Below are 16,198 nucleotides of genomic sequence, written 5' to 3'. Positions count from 1 at the left end.
AGACACGACTGAGTGACTTCACTTTCACTTTCCACTTTCATGCATTGGAGAAGGAAATGGCAACCTACTCCAGTGTTCTTGCCTGGAGAATCCCATGGACGGAGAATCCTGGTAGGCTGCAGTCCATGGGGTCGCACAGAGTCAGACACGACTGAAGCGACTTGACAGCAGCAGGATTGTTGTAAGAGTTAAATGCTACAATATATGGAAATGCATAATCCTCAATGAATGTTATTTCCCCTCAGATGATCAGCAGCAGACAATGACTGAAATTTTTTTTTAAAAATTGATGTGTAATTGATTTACAATGTTGTGTTAGTTCCAAGTGCACAGCAAAGTGATTCAGTTGGATATGTATGTATGCATGTATACATATATATATTCTTTTTCAGATTCTTTTCTATTATAGGTTATTATAGTCCATGGGGTCGCTAAGAGTCGGACACGACTGAGCGACTTCACTTTCACTTTTCACTTTCATGCATTGGAGAAGGAAATGGCAACCCACTCCAGTGTTCTTGCCTGGAGAATCCCAGGGACGGGGGAGCCTGGTAGGCTGCCGTCTATGGGGTCTCACAGAGTTGGACATGACTGAAGCGACTTCTCAGCAGCAGCATAATATATTGAATATAGTTCCTTATGCTATACAGTAGATTCTTGTTGTTTATTTTATATATAGTAGTGTGTATCTGTAAATCCCAGTATGCCTCTCATTATCACCTTTGGTAACCATAAGTTTGTTTTCTATGTCCGTAAGCTTATTTCTGTTTATAAATAAGTTCATCTATATCATTTTTTAAAGATTCCACATATAAGTGATCTCATACAATATTTATCTTTGATTTACTTCACTTAGTATGGTAATCTCTAGGTCCATCCATGTTGCTGCAAATGGCATTATTTCATTCTTTTTTTATGGCTGAGTAGTATTCTGTTGCATATGTTTACCACGTATTCTTTATCCATTCATCTCAGACAATGCCTTTAAGGGTGTTCTGAGCTATTTCCCCAGGCCTCATCAAAGTGTGGGTTTAAGTGAGGGAACATGTTACTCCAACCCCCTAAATGTCATTGTCTCTTGCCCCTACTCTTCCACAGCTTCCACTCAATTATTTCTGATGTTCCCGTGGTATCCCATGTGGACTCATGAAAGCTTCCACTGGCCTTCTCATGAGCACATTTGTGATCACCACCAAGGTCCCCATGGAGCACCTGCTCTGTCCAGTCCCTCAAGGCTCTGAGACAAGGGCCTGGCATGTGGCAGATGCTTAGCTGGGGATGCTGAAGAAGCCATCTGAATGCTCATCTTGCCTGACTATTTCTGCACGTGGGCTTCTGGAACATGTAGTATTTCTGCTTGGCTCCCCTTCCCCTTTCAGCCCTTTCTCCAGAAATGAAAATGAAAATAGAAACAGAATAAAGCAAGGTCTTTGGGCTGCAGGTTTGAAGGCTTCACAAATGGGCTCTGGGCTGTTCAGCCTCTGCCTCTGAAAACAGTTTAGTTTAAAGGTGGCATAAAGCTGGCTATGTGAAGGCACTTTTTTAGGTTGCCTTTCAAAAAAGGACTTTAAAAAAAAAAACAAAACACACTTTTGTGACTTAAGCTTTTGATCTCTTGGTTGCAGCTCTGTTCTGTCTCCTTCTTTCCTGAGCCTTGGAAGGCTGTCCCTCTGAGAGGACACACTGGCCAGCAAGGTTGACCACCTCCTCCCAACACAGCAGCCCTCTGAGGGTGAAGGGTGAAGGGTGCATCTCTAAGGGATTCCCCTGACCTCCCTCCTCCCCCGCTCCCTTCCCATTGTTTGTGTCTTGAAGTACTGCTGACACGGCAGAGCCAGAACACTCTCTCCCCACGTGCCTTCACTTTGTGATATTGATGAAGCAATTCCATCTCTCTCTGGATCCTGAAACCTGTGCACTGCCTTTACCTCAATCCCAGATTGACTAGCAAGTGGGAAGATCATTCTGGAGCTTTGTTATGTCAGAGCTAAACTAAGACCCATCTATAGGCTGCTTCCGCCAGGCTGAGTTCTTCAACAGCTTGAACAAAAGGGCAGTGGATAGAATCCCAAAGAAAGGTGACTTGGTAAGTCAGCCCCCAAACTGTCACTGCACAAGCTTGCAAAGGTCCGGGCAGTCACAGGATATCTTGTCCTGTCTGTCCAGGGCCTGGCAGGGAAGGATTTGACTGGCAAATCCAGTTCCCAGAAGAGATTTCACTGCTCTCCTGCCACACTCCTCAAGTCCACCTCCTGGTAGAGGTGGGCTGGGGAGGGGCCTGCAGTCCAGAGCTCACCTCCTGATTTTAATCAGTTTTTTAAAATTTTTTTAATTGAAGTATAGATTTTTTTGTGTTTTGGCTGCACCACGCAGCATGAGGGATCTTAGGTCCCCAGTTAAGTTCAGTTCAGTCGCTCAGTTGTGTTCGACTCTTTTTGACCCCATGGACCATAGCGCGCCAGGCCTCCCTATCCATCACCAACTCCCGGAGTTTACTCAAACTCATGTCCATTGAGTCGGTGATGCCATCCAACCATCTTATCCTCTGTCATCCCCTTCTTCTCCCACCCTCAATCTTTCCCAGCATCAGGGTCTTTTCAGATGAGTCAGCTCTTCGCATGAGGTGGCCAAAGTACTGGAGTTTCAGCTTCAACATCAATCCTTCCAATGAATATTCAGGACTGATTTCCTTTAGGATGGACTGGTTGAATCTCCTTGTAGTCCAAGGGACTTAGGTCCTCAACCAGGGCTCAAACCTGCATCCCTTGCAGTAGAAGCACAAATCTTAACCACTGGACTGCCAGGAAAGTCCCTTGTGCCCTGGTTTTAAATGGTAAACCTTGGCTGAGTCTTGCTTGTAATTAGCCATTTAAAAGCAGAGAACTCCTTACTCTTTCTCTTATTTCTTAAATACTCCTAGAGTTGAAGAGTTCAGTAAACGTGCACTTGATGTTATGAAATTGAGTTTCTTGCTGCTCCTCCATTTCCACTTCAATAGTGTTGCATATTAATTATATTTCTGTGTTAATCACTAAAAAGGAAGGACATAATTCACTCTTAAAGCTACATTTCCACTTATTTGGTCTCCACTTAAGCAAAAATACTAGGAATGTCAGCTGCCTGTCTTCCCTGTTGGTGGCAGGCCCAGATAATTGATCATAGCATTTTTTCCCCGAGTTCACATGGGGTATCAGAATCCTTAACATCATTCTAGGCACCACTTTGTACCTTATATTATTAATTATATATACATTTTAACTTTTCTACCCCTCCCCTACGTAAGTTGCTGGAGAGAAGAATCTGTGCTTGATTCATTTTTGCATCACCCCAGTTCTGCCCTCGGAGAAGGCAATGGCACCCCACTCCAGTACTCTTGCCTGGAAAACCCCATAGACGGAGGAGCCTGGTGGGCTGCAGTCCATGCGGTCGCTAAGAGTCAGACACGACTGAGCGACTTCACTTTCACTTTTCACTTTCATGCATTGGAGAAGGAAATGGAAACCCACTCCAGTGTTCTTGCCTGGAGAATCCCAGGGACGGGGGAGCCTGGTGGGCTGCCATCTATGGGGTTGCACAGAGTCGGACACGACTGAAGTGACTTAGCAGTAGCAGCAGTTCTGCCCTATGGTTATCTCCAGTAACTATGTGCTGGATCCATGAATGGATACCTTTTCTCATTTGGACTAAGAGGCCAGTGTAAAAATTCTATTCACAACCAGCTCTAGGACTTGGAATTCCCTCTTCAGTGATACTTATCATTATATTCTCTCTCCTGAAATGATTGAAAGCTAACTAACAATTTAAAAATGAAAGATGAAAGCACATTTAAACCCATTTCCTGCCCCAAACCAGAACAAAGTAGTGACAATGTGTCTTATGCAATTTCATAATACAGGAAACTGCCTGCCCTGAGCCAAAATATAAGTCAGCTTGGTGTCTTCCTCAGCTTGGTTCCATCAAGCATGTGGCACTGAGAGGTTATGTACAAAGGCATGACCTGTGTCCTCAACGAGTGCACCGGCCCTGGGGGCCAGAAGATGTCCACGACTAACTAAACTGTCCCAGTCACTTTCTGACCCAATCTCCACCACAGGCTCCCGACTCCCTGCAGTCCACCTGCACGGACCTCCTCCTTCACCTGAGGATGCTTGTGTGCCCTGCCCCGGGGCTTTGGTCCATCACACCCAGCAGCTACCGGTTCACCCCTCACTTCCTTCTGGTCTCTGCTCAGTGTCCTCTTCTGTCCCCTTCTGACTCGATCACTCTTCCTTCTTGTTCTGCTGTATTTTTCTCCTCAGCAGACCCCGCCATGTTAACTTGCTATTTGTCCATTTTCTGTCCATTCTTTTGGATGTATGCTCCAGGAACGCTCATCTGTTTGGTGTGCTAGAGCAGGGTTTCTCAGCCTCAGCACTGTTGACAGTTTGGACAAGATAACCCCCCTTGGTGGGGCACTGCCCCATGCTTTGTGAGACTTCAAGCAGCATCCCTGGCCTCTGCCCACTAGATGCCGGCATCACTGCCCATTTCCAAGTTGTGACAATTAAGAATGTCTCCAGGTGTTGCTGATTGTTCCCCGGGGGAGAGGCAAAATCACCTCTGGTTGAGAAACACTGGCCTAGAAACATTTAGTGCTTAGTAGACACAGCTGTCCAGAGAAGGCAATGGCACCCAACTCCAGTACTCTTGCCTGGAAAATCCCATGGGTGGAGGAGCCTGGTAGGCTGCAGTCCATGGGGTCGCTAAGAGTTGGATACGACTAAGGGACTTCACTTTCACTTTTTCTCTTTCATGCATTGGAGAAGGAAATGGCAACCCACTCCAGTGTTCTTGCCTGGAGAATCCCAGGGGCAGGAGAGCCTGGTGGGCTGATGTCTATGGGGTCACACAGTGTCGGACACGACTGAAGTGACTTAGCAGCAGACACAACTGTCGGAGAAGGCAATGGCACCCCACTCCAGTACTCTCGTCTGGAAAATCCCATGGACAAAAGAGCCTGGTAGGCTGCAGTCCATGGGGTTGCGAACAGTCAGACACAACTGAGCTACTTCACTTTCACTTTTCACTTTCATTCATTGGAGAAGGAAATGGCAACCCACTCCAGTGTTCTTGCCTGGAGAATCCCAGGGATGGCAGAGCTTGGTGGGCTGCCGTCTGTGGGGTCGCACAGAGTCGGACACGACTGAAGTGACTTAGCAGCAGCAGCAGACACAACTGTGGGCTTCCCAGGGGGGCACTTGTAGTAAAGCACCTGCCTGCCAATGCAGGAGACATAAGGGACCCAGGTTTGATCCCTGGTTTGGGAAGATCCCCTGGAGAAGGAAATGGTAACTCACTCCAGTATTCTTGCCTAGAGAATCCCATGGACATAGAAACCTGGAGGGTGATAGTCCATAGGTCGCACAGAGCTGGGCATGACTGAAGCGACTTAGCACACATGCACTCAGACACAATTATGTGTCCAGAGAATGAATTAACTTAACATTTATTCCCACTCCTACCATATGCCAGGCACTGTGCAAGGTCACTCCCATTTACCATTGCATCTGTGTACAGGTAGAGCAATTCCCACTTTATAGGGTGATGGTAAGATTTAGGAATGATATCCATAAAGCATGGGAAGCGGTTCTGGACACTTACTACTAGTGGGAGATTGATAAATGGCAATTATGATATTATGCAGAAGCCTTGATCTGACCCCTTTTTGCCCTTTCAGGTTTTATCACTCCATAGCCCCATCCCTGTTCTCCCTATCCCCATAACACTCCATATCCCCATCTCTTTTTCTGTACAGGCAAAACCAATACAATATTGTAAAGTAATTAACCTCCAATTAAAATAAATAAAGTTATATTTTAAAAAAAGAAAAAGAACTGAAATTGAGACAGCTGGAGGAATTTGCCCAAGGTCACACAGCTAGGAAGTGATGGAGCTGGACTTGGATTCCAGGTGCCTGGGCTGTCTGTCCTTGAGAGAGGGATGATCTTGTAACTCAGTATCCTTCACAGCCCCCAGCCCAGCGCCTTATTCATGCTCAGTAAATATTTGTGGAAGAATTGAGCACACAACCCAGCAAATAAAAGTCAGACAGGATAAATGCTGGAGCGGAGTTCATGAGGGGAGCTCAGGATGTGCGGGAGGGAGACATTTGTTCTGGCAGAGAGGACTTTTAGTGGAATTATTAGTGAGTGTCCTGGGCAGCGGCCCAGCCTCGGGTCTCCATGTGTCTCCACGGTAGGTAGGTGGCTGTTCGGCTCCTGTACCACCTGGCCCAGGTGTCAGTGGGAGTCGGCGGGGGAGGGCCCGCTGGCAGCTCTGCCTCTGCTCAGCCGGCCTCCCCGACACCCCTCCCTCTGCTTCAGCAGAGCACTTCTTTCTTCTCCTCCCTCTGCTCCTTTTCCAAATGGGAGGCTTTGAGGTCCGCTTGGTCCTTTGCCTGTTCTACTTCCTGTCTCTGATGGCCCCTGCCTAACTTCCCGACAGACAGGCCCCAGCTTCAGAACTGCCCTACATGCCTAACCTACATTTCCTCCCCCTGCTGCTTGCACCTGTCAGGCCCCTCCTGGAGCTATGAGTGACTTCTGCCCTGCCCTACAGTGGCGGGGCGGGGCGGGGTGGGGGGTAGATTCCAAGACCTCACTCATGTCCTCTCCCCACTCCTTACCCTCCGAGGCTGAGACCCTCCTCACACTGAGACCAAGATTGGGCTTTCAAATCTTTGTGTGTTGGTGGGCCAGGTGGGGAGAGGCAGGTGGGTCTGAGGGGACTTTCTTCACACCCTCCTTCCTCTTGGCTGTATCTAAACGGGCTGTGTTCCTGGTCCTGGACATCGTAGCTCCTCCTATGATGCCAGGATGGGGATTCTTGGCTGCCCTGCTTGCAAGTGATGCTTAATGTACAGAAAGTGATCCTCAGGAGCCTGTTTGCTTTCTGGGCCTTGGCAGAGGAAGATGGGCTCAAGCTAGAGGCTTCTTGGCTTGTGGTCCTGAATCTTCTCATGCTTTTTCTGCAGGCACCATGCAGAGTCCCTCTGTGATGAATGATCTGATTCACACACTGGAGACTCTCTGGAGTTCATGCTTATCTGACAGCTGGGATGTTTTCTCTCTTGGGTCCTGGGCTGGACTCAAGGATGGAGGAAGTAGGTGGCTACAGGGAAAGGTTAAGTCTTTCTGGCCTCCTACAGTGTTTGGAACAGAGAGAGTCTGGTCAGAGGACGTAGAGAAACCATTGAACTGGCACCTCAGCTGCTGCAACTGAGGAACCTCTCTGAAATGTTTCTTTTTACAACCCACATTAGTGCCAGGGATTGCCTTAGAACAGAACAGCAGCAGCAGAAACCAAAGCCCGTTCGCTCCCTGGCATGGGCTGGTGGAGCACTTCCAGAGAGAACAGAGCATCCTGGTCCCTGTTCTGTCTCTCACTGACCGCGGGACCCTCAGCAGGTCTCCTGACGTCTCTGGGCTCAGATTCCTCATCCACAGTGTGGCGATATTCATCCTTAGTTTCCAGAAGGCAAAGAGCTGGGCCAGATACTCTCAGGAGACTCCTTACCACTCTGGGGTCTTGGATCCTCTCCTTTCTTCCTCCACTGACATAGACTCAGCTGGGCCATTTTTGTTTATGGACATCTCCTCTTGTGTGTTAGAATCTCATGAACCCCAGCAGTGTTCCTCTCCTGCTCAAAAACTTGCCAAGGCCTTCCTTCCCATCACCTTTGGAGGAGAATCCAGAATTCTCACCTGACCTGAGGCTCTGTATGGTCCAGCCTGGCTGCCTCTTCAGCCCCAGGGCCTTTCTGCTTGTACATGGTTTTCTAATCTCAGGCCCCTTTTTGCCATTCTCCAAATATGACAGGCAGCTCCCAACCACCAGGATGGTGTCCCCCAGGCACCCAGTGCTCCTTCCTCACTTCCGTCTGGAGTTTGCTTATTGCTTCCAGAGATGATTCCTTGGGCATTCATTCTGTCCAAACAACCCTCCCCTTTCTCCACCATCCCAACCCCTGCCAACCCGCTCTGTCCTCTTGCTGGGCCTGTATGTTCCTTCTTAGAGCCAAGAACACATTGGTTCTCTTGTTCCACTCAAATCCACGAGGGCCAGGCTTTCTCCATGGATCACCACAGTCCTTCTGGGACCTGGGATTATTCCCTGTATACATTTGTAGGCCCTGAATACATTTCTGATGGATTTACATGTGTGCTGCAGAGTCTGTGAGGCTAAGAATGGGAAAATATGACTGCTACGGCCAGGAGTAAGCAGTGTATGCCTCTATTGTGGGTTTGTGATAACGACCAGAACTGCCTTATATGGAACGATTACTGTGTCAAGGCGTGTGTGTTGTCTTATCCAGCCCTACAGTAGCTGAATGTGGGGATACTCTTAGTGGCCCCAGTTTACAGGTGAAGGGCTTAGAGGTAGAAGGGACAGGTCCTTCATTGGAGCCCAGTCCTGTCTGACTCCAGAATCCAACATCTCAACCACTTCCCTGTTCTTCTGCTTTTCACTGGGAAAAAAAAAGTCAGTGGCTGTCACCAGAGCACCCTGACACAGAGGTGTGCCACTGAGTACCCTTTCAGGACTGAAGGCCCCTCCTCACTGTTCGAAGCATTGCTGGTACAGCCCTGGGCTTGCAGCTCTCTTTGGAAATTGCCTCTGTTCAAAGAGCGTCCAGGCCTGTATGCTATTACTTATATGTAGAATCTAAAAAAAGCAGCAAACTAGTGAATAAAATTTTAAAAAAGCAGACTCACAGGTATAGAGAACAAGCTAGTGGTTACTAGTGGAGAGAGGGAAGCGGGGAGGGGAATTCAGGGGTGGGAAGAAAAAGGGTTATTATGGGAATATATGAAATCATGTGTGTGAAACTTTTGAAAATTGTAAAGCACTAAAGAATGTAAAGAATCTTTAATTCAACTGAAAAAAAAGAGTATCTGGGCTGAAGTCATATCCCTCTGTAGACAGCCCTCTCTCAGTGACTGAGCCTGCTTCTTTTTTGTTTTAGATTGGGGGTATAAAAGCTGGGCCCCCACTCAGAAGTTCAGGACAGCTCTGAAGGTCACCCCAGCTTCTCAGCACTTAGTGGGCTGGGCTGAGGCCTCCGCTGAGACTTACAGCCCATCTTGGACTACAGCCCAGATGGACTTATAGCCCATCTTCTCCTTCTGCCCAGTCTTGCTTCTCACCTTCCCTCACACAGGGGCCAAGCCCTGGAGCACTCCTTTGTCTCTGTGTATAAGTCCTATAGGTAAACCTCCACCTGCTCTTCAGCTTCTCTGGGAACCCACCTTGCTGCATGGATCCCCTCTACATCCCCTTGGAGAGGTGTCTTGGGTCTTGGAGGGCCAGCTTGTGCTGCATGAAGGCTTGGGACTGTTCATTGGTAGTGATGGCCAGCAGGAGGGGACGGTTGAGTGTGAGGCTCAGCATGGTCTCTCCTTGTGGTTCTGAGTTGCGATGGCCCACTGGTGAGGTGAGCGACTCTCTGCTGAGCTGCTGTGGGCCCATGCTGTGATCTTCCTAGGAAGTGCCTGTTGAGAACTGGAAATAAGAGAGGCAGAAACGAGATTGTTCTTTTAAAATTTCACACACAACCCAAACAGGAAAGGGAAAGACCTGGTTTGGGGTGGGCAGTGGAATATGGCCTGGAGAAGGCAATGGCACCCCACTCCAGTACTCTTGCCTGGAAAATCCCATGGACGGAGGAGCCTGGTGGGCTGCAGTCCATGGGGTCGCTAAGAGTCGGACACGACTGAGCGACTTCGCTTTCACTTTTCACTTTCATGCCTTGGAGAAGGAAATGGCAACCCACTCCAGTGTTCTTGCCTGGAGAAACCCAGGGACGGGGGAGCCATGTGGGCTGCCGTCTATGGGGTCGCACAGAGTCGGACATGACTGAAGCGACTTAGCAGTGGGATGTGGCCAGGTGTAATATATAATTCACCTTCTGGTTGTTAGAGCTTACGTCTGGTTCCTTCAATTACAGCCCTGTCCCAGACTCCTTTTAATACTCGTCTAGTTTCCAGCAGGACTATGACATACAACAGATGCTCAAAAAGGGAAGGAAGAAGATCAATGAATCAGCAACGAGGGCAGTAATGGGAGATCAAGCCAAGGGAGAAAGTAGGAAACATAATCTCATCATTATCTTCGGGAGACCCGCCACTTGGATATTTCTCAAACCTCAGTGGAGTGCACACTCTGCAAAGCCGATGTCAGGGCTAGAAATATCGGATGATTCAGCCACAGTCCCTGCCCAGAAAATGCTGTGACTCAGCCTTGGGCATGTCCCTTGATGACGGTCTTTGCCTTGGCTGTATTCAGATACAGTCTCTTAACCTCATGTCACTTAAAGCTTGGGGGTGATATGATTGCTCCCTCCTCACATCTTACCTGCCCAAGCTTTTTCCTCCCCTTATGTTTCACATCAGTTATATGACTGGACCGTTACCACCACCACCGGTACTTGTTGAGCACTTCCCATATGCCAACCACTGTGCTTAAAGCAGTTTACATACACTACTTAATCCTTATAAGAATTCTATAAGGTAGGTACCATTATTATCCCCGTTTTGTATTAATAAATGAGAGCCTGAAGCTCTGGGAGGCCCAGGGTCTCAGAGCAAGTGCAGTCCAGTCAGTGCAGCCCATTCTCTTGGTGCTTCTTCATCCCTTGAACCTCCTGGTTCCAGCTCCACACCAGCCTGTCTTCTCTGTCTTTCCTTTCTCATCTGTGTCCTGACTCTTCGTGTCCAAATCTACAACTTCTGACACCTTTTGCTTTGGGGAATGAGAGTGGATCTTCTGTCGCTTGTGCGAATGTTCCCTGACAGGGCTTTGGCTGCACGTCCCGGCCTGTGGACAGACATCAGGGTTCCCAGGAGGCCGTGTCACAGGACTCACTGGATGCTGCCTCCTCCTGATACGAGAGCTGCCCCCACTCCTACAGTGCAGACTAGCAGGGGTGCCGGAAATAATAGCTCAGGTTCTGCTCCCAGTGACAGGCAGGTGGTCAAGCATCGGAGCCGTCAGAACTGATGTTCGGGGTTGACTACCTTCTTGCTGAGCGACCTTGGGCAAGTTACTGAACTTCTCTGTGCCTCTTCTGTTTCCCCTTCCCCTTCTAAACAATGGGGATTGCAACAGTGACCTCCTCAGAGGTTGTTGGAAAGAGTAGCTGAGACACTGTGTTTAAAGCACTGGTTGCGGCAGCTGATGTGAGGTAAGGCTCTGTGAATGGTTGTTTTTAGCACTGTTCTCAGTATCAGCAGACAAGCCATAAACTGAATCCCCCTCTCTCCTCTCCCTCCATCCCTTCCTCCATGTTAGTCACCTACTCCTACCTGCAAAGCCTTGTCCTAGGGAGTGGGAAACAGATGACAAAGACTGACCCAGCCTTGAGCTTACAGAAACTTCCAGAAGAACGAGTATTCATGGGTCAGGCTGTTGGGTAGCCTTGGCCTTGAGTCTCGCCTTGAATCTTGCCTCCACTCCTCTCTGTGTAACTCTGGGACAAGTTGATTTCTCGGAGCCCCAGATTCCTGAGCCTAACAATGGACTTTACTCACATCTACCCTAACCCCTCACAGGGCTGTCTGGCCACTGTCCAGAGAGCCAGCGAGTCTCTACAGTCTACATACTCTGCAGCAATGGAAGTCCCAGGCCCCTGGCATCCCTGGCTTTGACAATGCTGAGAACCACCTCTGACATTTAAAGGACTGGCCTTTAACCCCGGCAGGTGTGCAGAACAACAGGATGGGTTCTTAGCACTGGCAAACGTGTTCTTAGCACGGGTAAATGGACCCAGGATTTATGAATGGGTGTCACTGGCCTGCTGAGTTGCGTTTTATCACCTAAGATTATAGAAGATTGGGAGCTCTTATTTCAGCAGATGCTTTATGGTTTTCATTACTCTCTTGAATCTCTGCATAATTTGCTGGGGTTAGAGATGGAGTGCCTTTGTTTCTTTGTTTGCATTTTTTTTCCTTTCTGTGTGAACCAGTAAAAATCAATAAACGGCCAGCAAATGAAAGCCCTGCCCACACCAGAGCTTGCTGTGTATTGCTGCAGGACCAAGTGGGCTTCCTTCTAGGTTGGGGAACAGTGGTTGGTTCAGGCGGAGGGAACCCGAGCCTGGGTCTCTGGGCCCGTGTAGACTCACGGAGGCCCTTGGGGGTGGAGACCACACCCTGTGTTTATAGACGGAGAAACTGAGACCAAGGATTAGGACGTGACTGTCTGAGGCTGACTTACCTGGTGTCTAATGAGCCCCATTCCCTGAGTCACCTGACAGATTATTTTGGGGTGTCTGCTACATGTAATTTGCCAGGATCAGGAGTGGCCTTGTTTCTCTGTTTGTGTTTTTCCTTTTAAACACTAAGCCGAGCTGCAGTTCTGGCATGGGGGTCTTTAAGTCAGGGTACACGCACAAACATGCAAGATGCTGCACCAAGAGGCAAGAGGAACATTCCAGAACGTCTCTTACTAAGTCATTTTTTTACTCATCTTTAAGGCATTTCTATGAAAGTGAAGTCGCTCAGTCGTGTCCGACTCTTTGCGACCCCATGGACTGTAGCCTACCAGGTTCCACCATCCATGGGATTTTCCAGGCAAGAATACTGGAGTGGGTTGCCATTTCCTTCTCCAGGAGATCTTCCTGACCCAGGGATTGAACCCAGGTCTCCCACATGGTAGGCATTGTAGGCAGACGCTTTACCGTCTGAGCCACCAGGGAAGATATTTCTATATTTTATGTCTATTTTATAATGAACTGTGATAGAGCAGTACAGCAGTGATTAGGGGAGCCTGTGATTTTTCATATATATGTTCATTATACTGTTTCAAATATATGTTCATATACTAGGGAAGTACCCTCAAGAATTACAGGGTATATGATCAAAACAATTTGGAGACCACTGGTGTACTGAATGCACAGCCATTCCTGAGCCCTCTAATATAACCCTACCCCATTACTCTCTCTCCCTCTCCTCTGCCTTTGCCTGCATCATTTTCCCTGACTTTATATTTTTGTTTCTTTCTTGTGTATCCCCTTCACTAGGATGTTAGGTCTTCATGGTTGGAGACTGTGGTTTGCACAGGGCTGTTTCCCTAGCACCTGCAAGGCTGGGCATGCAGTAAATATCTGCTAAGACAAATGAATGAGTGGGGAGCCACTGCAGATGGGGGAACACACGTGTGCACCAGGGTGGACTATACACAGGGATTGGGGAAGTGCAGGGTCCTAGGAGGACGCTGAGGCGGCACCTGACCCAAGCCTTCAGGGAAGCCTGCTGAGCTGAAACCCTGAACTGGAATCTTCAGGGCAAGAAAGCAGTTGGTCAAGAAAGATGAGCGTGCCGGGTGGAGAACAGCAAAGGTAAATGGTGGAGACAACAAAGGGCAGGGTCTTCCAGAAGTTTCCATGGGACTGGAACTTAGGGTGTGCATCAGGGAATGGCCAGAATGAGGCTGGAAAGGAGATTAGATCTGATCTCATTGTGTAAGGGAGTTGAGGCTATAGCCCAAACCACAGCTACTGGACCTCTGTGTGGTGTGGAGCTAAGACTGGACAGCCAGACTGCCTGGATTCTTATCCTGGCTGTCATGTAGGCAGGATAGTTAACCCTTTCTGCCTCTGTTCGCTCATCTGTAAAATGGGGATGATAATTAGGGCCAGCTGCATCAGGGTGATGTGAGGATTAAATGAGATAATTCATGTTAATCACAGAACTCATTCCTGGCATGGACTAAGTGCTCTGCAAGTCTTTTTATAATTCATTTAACAAATATTAACTGCAAAGCCTACTGTTCTCCAGGCTGGGGTTACATTGTGACCAAACCACCCTGGCATGGAGTTTGCATTCTAATTAGGGGAGAAAAATAATACATGAATAAATAAATTAACAAGAACAAATCAGTCAGTGATAAGACTAAGGGGGCAGTTACAGCAGGGATATACAGAGGTGCCTAGGGCTCCTTTGAGTTGGGTGTCCCTGAGGAGGTGACTTCCCCCAGAAGGGCCTCCCTGAGGCAGTGACTTATCTGCAGTGAGACTGGGTATGTGCGAGGGCCCAGGAGAATCAGAATGTCTGGGAAGAAGTGGGGGAGGAGGAGACCAGGACCTGGTCTGCAAAGGTAAAGCGTTCTGGTGGAAAGGCACTGGAGGGCTTAGGAGGTGATGAAATTTAGCTCCTCTCAGGTGGCTCAGTGGTAAAGAATCTGCCTGCCAATGCAGGAGACGCAGATTCAATCCCTGGGGCAGAAAGATCTCCTGGAGAAGGAAATAGCAACCCACTCCAGTATTCTTGCCTGGGAAATCACATGGACAGAAGAGCCTGGTGGGCTACAGTCCATGGGGTTGCAAAAGAGTCAGACATAACTGAGCGACTAACCAACAATAACAACAAAAGATCCTGTGGCTGGTGCCTGAACTCATCACATAGTGAGAAGCAAAAGTGAGAGAAAAAGATGTGTTCATCTGTGTCCTTCTTTTTTTTTAATTAATTTTTATTGGAGACAGAGGATGAGATGGTTGGATGGCATCACCGACTCGATGGACATGAGTTTAAGCAAGCTCCAGGATTTGGTGATGGACAGGGAAGCCTGTCATGTTGCAGTCCATGGGGTCGCAATTACTTGGACACGACTGAGCAACTGAACTGATTGTTGCTTTACACGGTTGTATTAGTTTCTACTGTACAGCAAAATGAATCAGCCCACATAAACACATTGTGTGTGCATGTTAAGTCGCTTCAGTTGTGTCCAACTCTTGGCCATCCCATGGACTGTAGCCCAGCAGGCTACTCTGTCCAGGGGATTCTCCAGGCAAGGATATTGAAGTGGGTTGCCATGTCCTCCTCCAGGGAATCTTCCCAACCCAGGGATCGAACCCATGTCCCATATCTCCTGCATTGGCAGGCAGGTTCTTTACCACTAGCGCCACCTGCGAAGTCCACATAAATATATATGCCCTCTCTTTAGGACTTCCTTCTCGTTCAGGTCACCGCAGGGCAGTAAGTAGAGTGTGTCCCTCTTCTGATGACATTTTGCCCCTCACTCGAGTGACTACCAGTGCCACTGTGTCGTCCCCCTTCCCTGCCTGTCATGCACTGATGCTCATTCAGGCAAAGGTCCCAGTGACAGCAATAGCTTACTGAGTGGCTCTTGGTCTGGGGACAAGTTTGGCCAGCAAGTAAATGCCACATTTGAGGCTCAGATCCACTTCTGAAGCCGGGTCTGTGGGTCTTCCCCTCCCCTGCGTGTATAGCTGGCCTGAGACTGTCACCATCTCTGGAGTGTCTTCTATCCACAGCCCTGACTTGCATTTGTCCCTGGTGCCATGTTGCCTCCTGGGTTTTGGAGGCCGCTGGCTGCAGGAAGTGAGTGAGTAGGGCCCCCAGGTCAGGCCGCCTAGGGTGGAACACTGCTTTCATTCCTGCTGACTGGGTGACCTTGGCAAATTCCTGAACCTCTCTGGGTCCTAGTTGGCTCTGTAAAATGAGGACAACAGTAGTAACCACCTCACAGAGTTATAAGTGAGTTAAAATTCATAAAGAACTTGAAATAGGGCCCAGCCCAGAATAAGCATTTGTAAGTATTTACTATTACTCTCAGCATTATTTTCCTGCCTATTCAAGGGGAGAAGTGCCTGTTCTCTGCCTACCTTTCAGAGATGGCTGTAGAATTAATGAGATAATGATTGTCGACTGTTTGGAGCTTTCCAGAACAAAGACACTGCATAAATACACAGGATTATTATTGTCATCTTTATGCTTTGCAGGCGGGCCGATTGTGTGGTTCGGTTGATTTATGAAAATGGCATATCCCTAGTTGATCTGAATTAGTGATAAGCAAATTTCAGACAGTTCAGATAATAACAGTATCTTCTATCTGCTCGGGGTCTTTCATTCTGAAAGCTTCTGGAAGACTGGTAAGGAGGAACAGCAAGAGAACACCCTTGCCAGCCTCACTAGCATCCAGGCATCACTCCCAGCATCCAGCATCCAGGCATGCATGCATCCATTTACCATCGGCCTTGTGTTTAGTATCAGGCTAAACACAGACCTGGCTGTGCTGGTCTCACTGGGCTGCTGACCTACACACCTGCAGTCCTTCCAGGAGAGAGGAGACAAGCATACACTTTGAATAATCAAATCAGCCATGCTGCTGCTGTTCAGTCCCTCAGTTTTGTCCGACTCTT

At 48.4% G+C, this 16,198-nt stretch overlaps 1 protein-coding gene across 1 annotated transcript in view; it reads left to right on the top strand.

The window, feature by feature from the left end:
• ABTB3 (ankyrin repeat and BTB domain containing 3) overlaps window positions 1-16,198 on the top strand; it is a 327,499-nt gene that overhangs the window by 64,816 nt on the left and 246,485 nt on the right. The gene's annotated exons all lie outside the window — the stretch shown is intronic.

The sequence above is a fragment of the Bubalus kerabau genome, chromosome 1 (assembly GCF_029407905.1).
Source record: "Bubalus kerabau isolate K-KA32 ecotype Philippines breed swamp buffalo chromosome 1, PCC_UOA_SB_1v2, whole genome shotgun sequence".
Taxonomy (NCBI): domain Eukaryota; kingdom Metazoa; phylum Chordata; class Mammalia; order Artiodactyla; family Bovidae; genus Bubalus; species Bubalus kerabau.
Note: the sequence above shows the minus strand (reverse complement) of the source record. Positions and strands in the feature narration are given on the sequence as shown.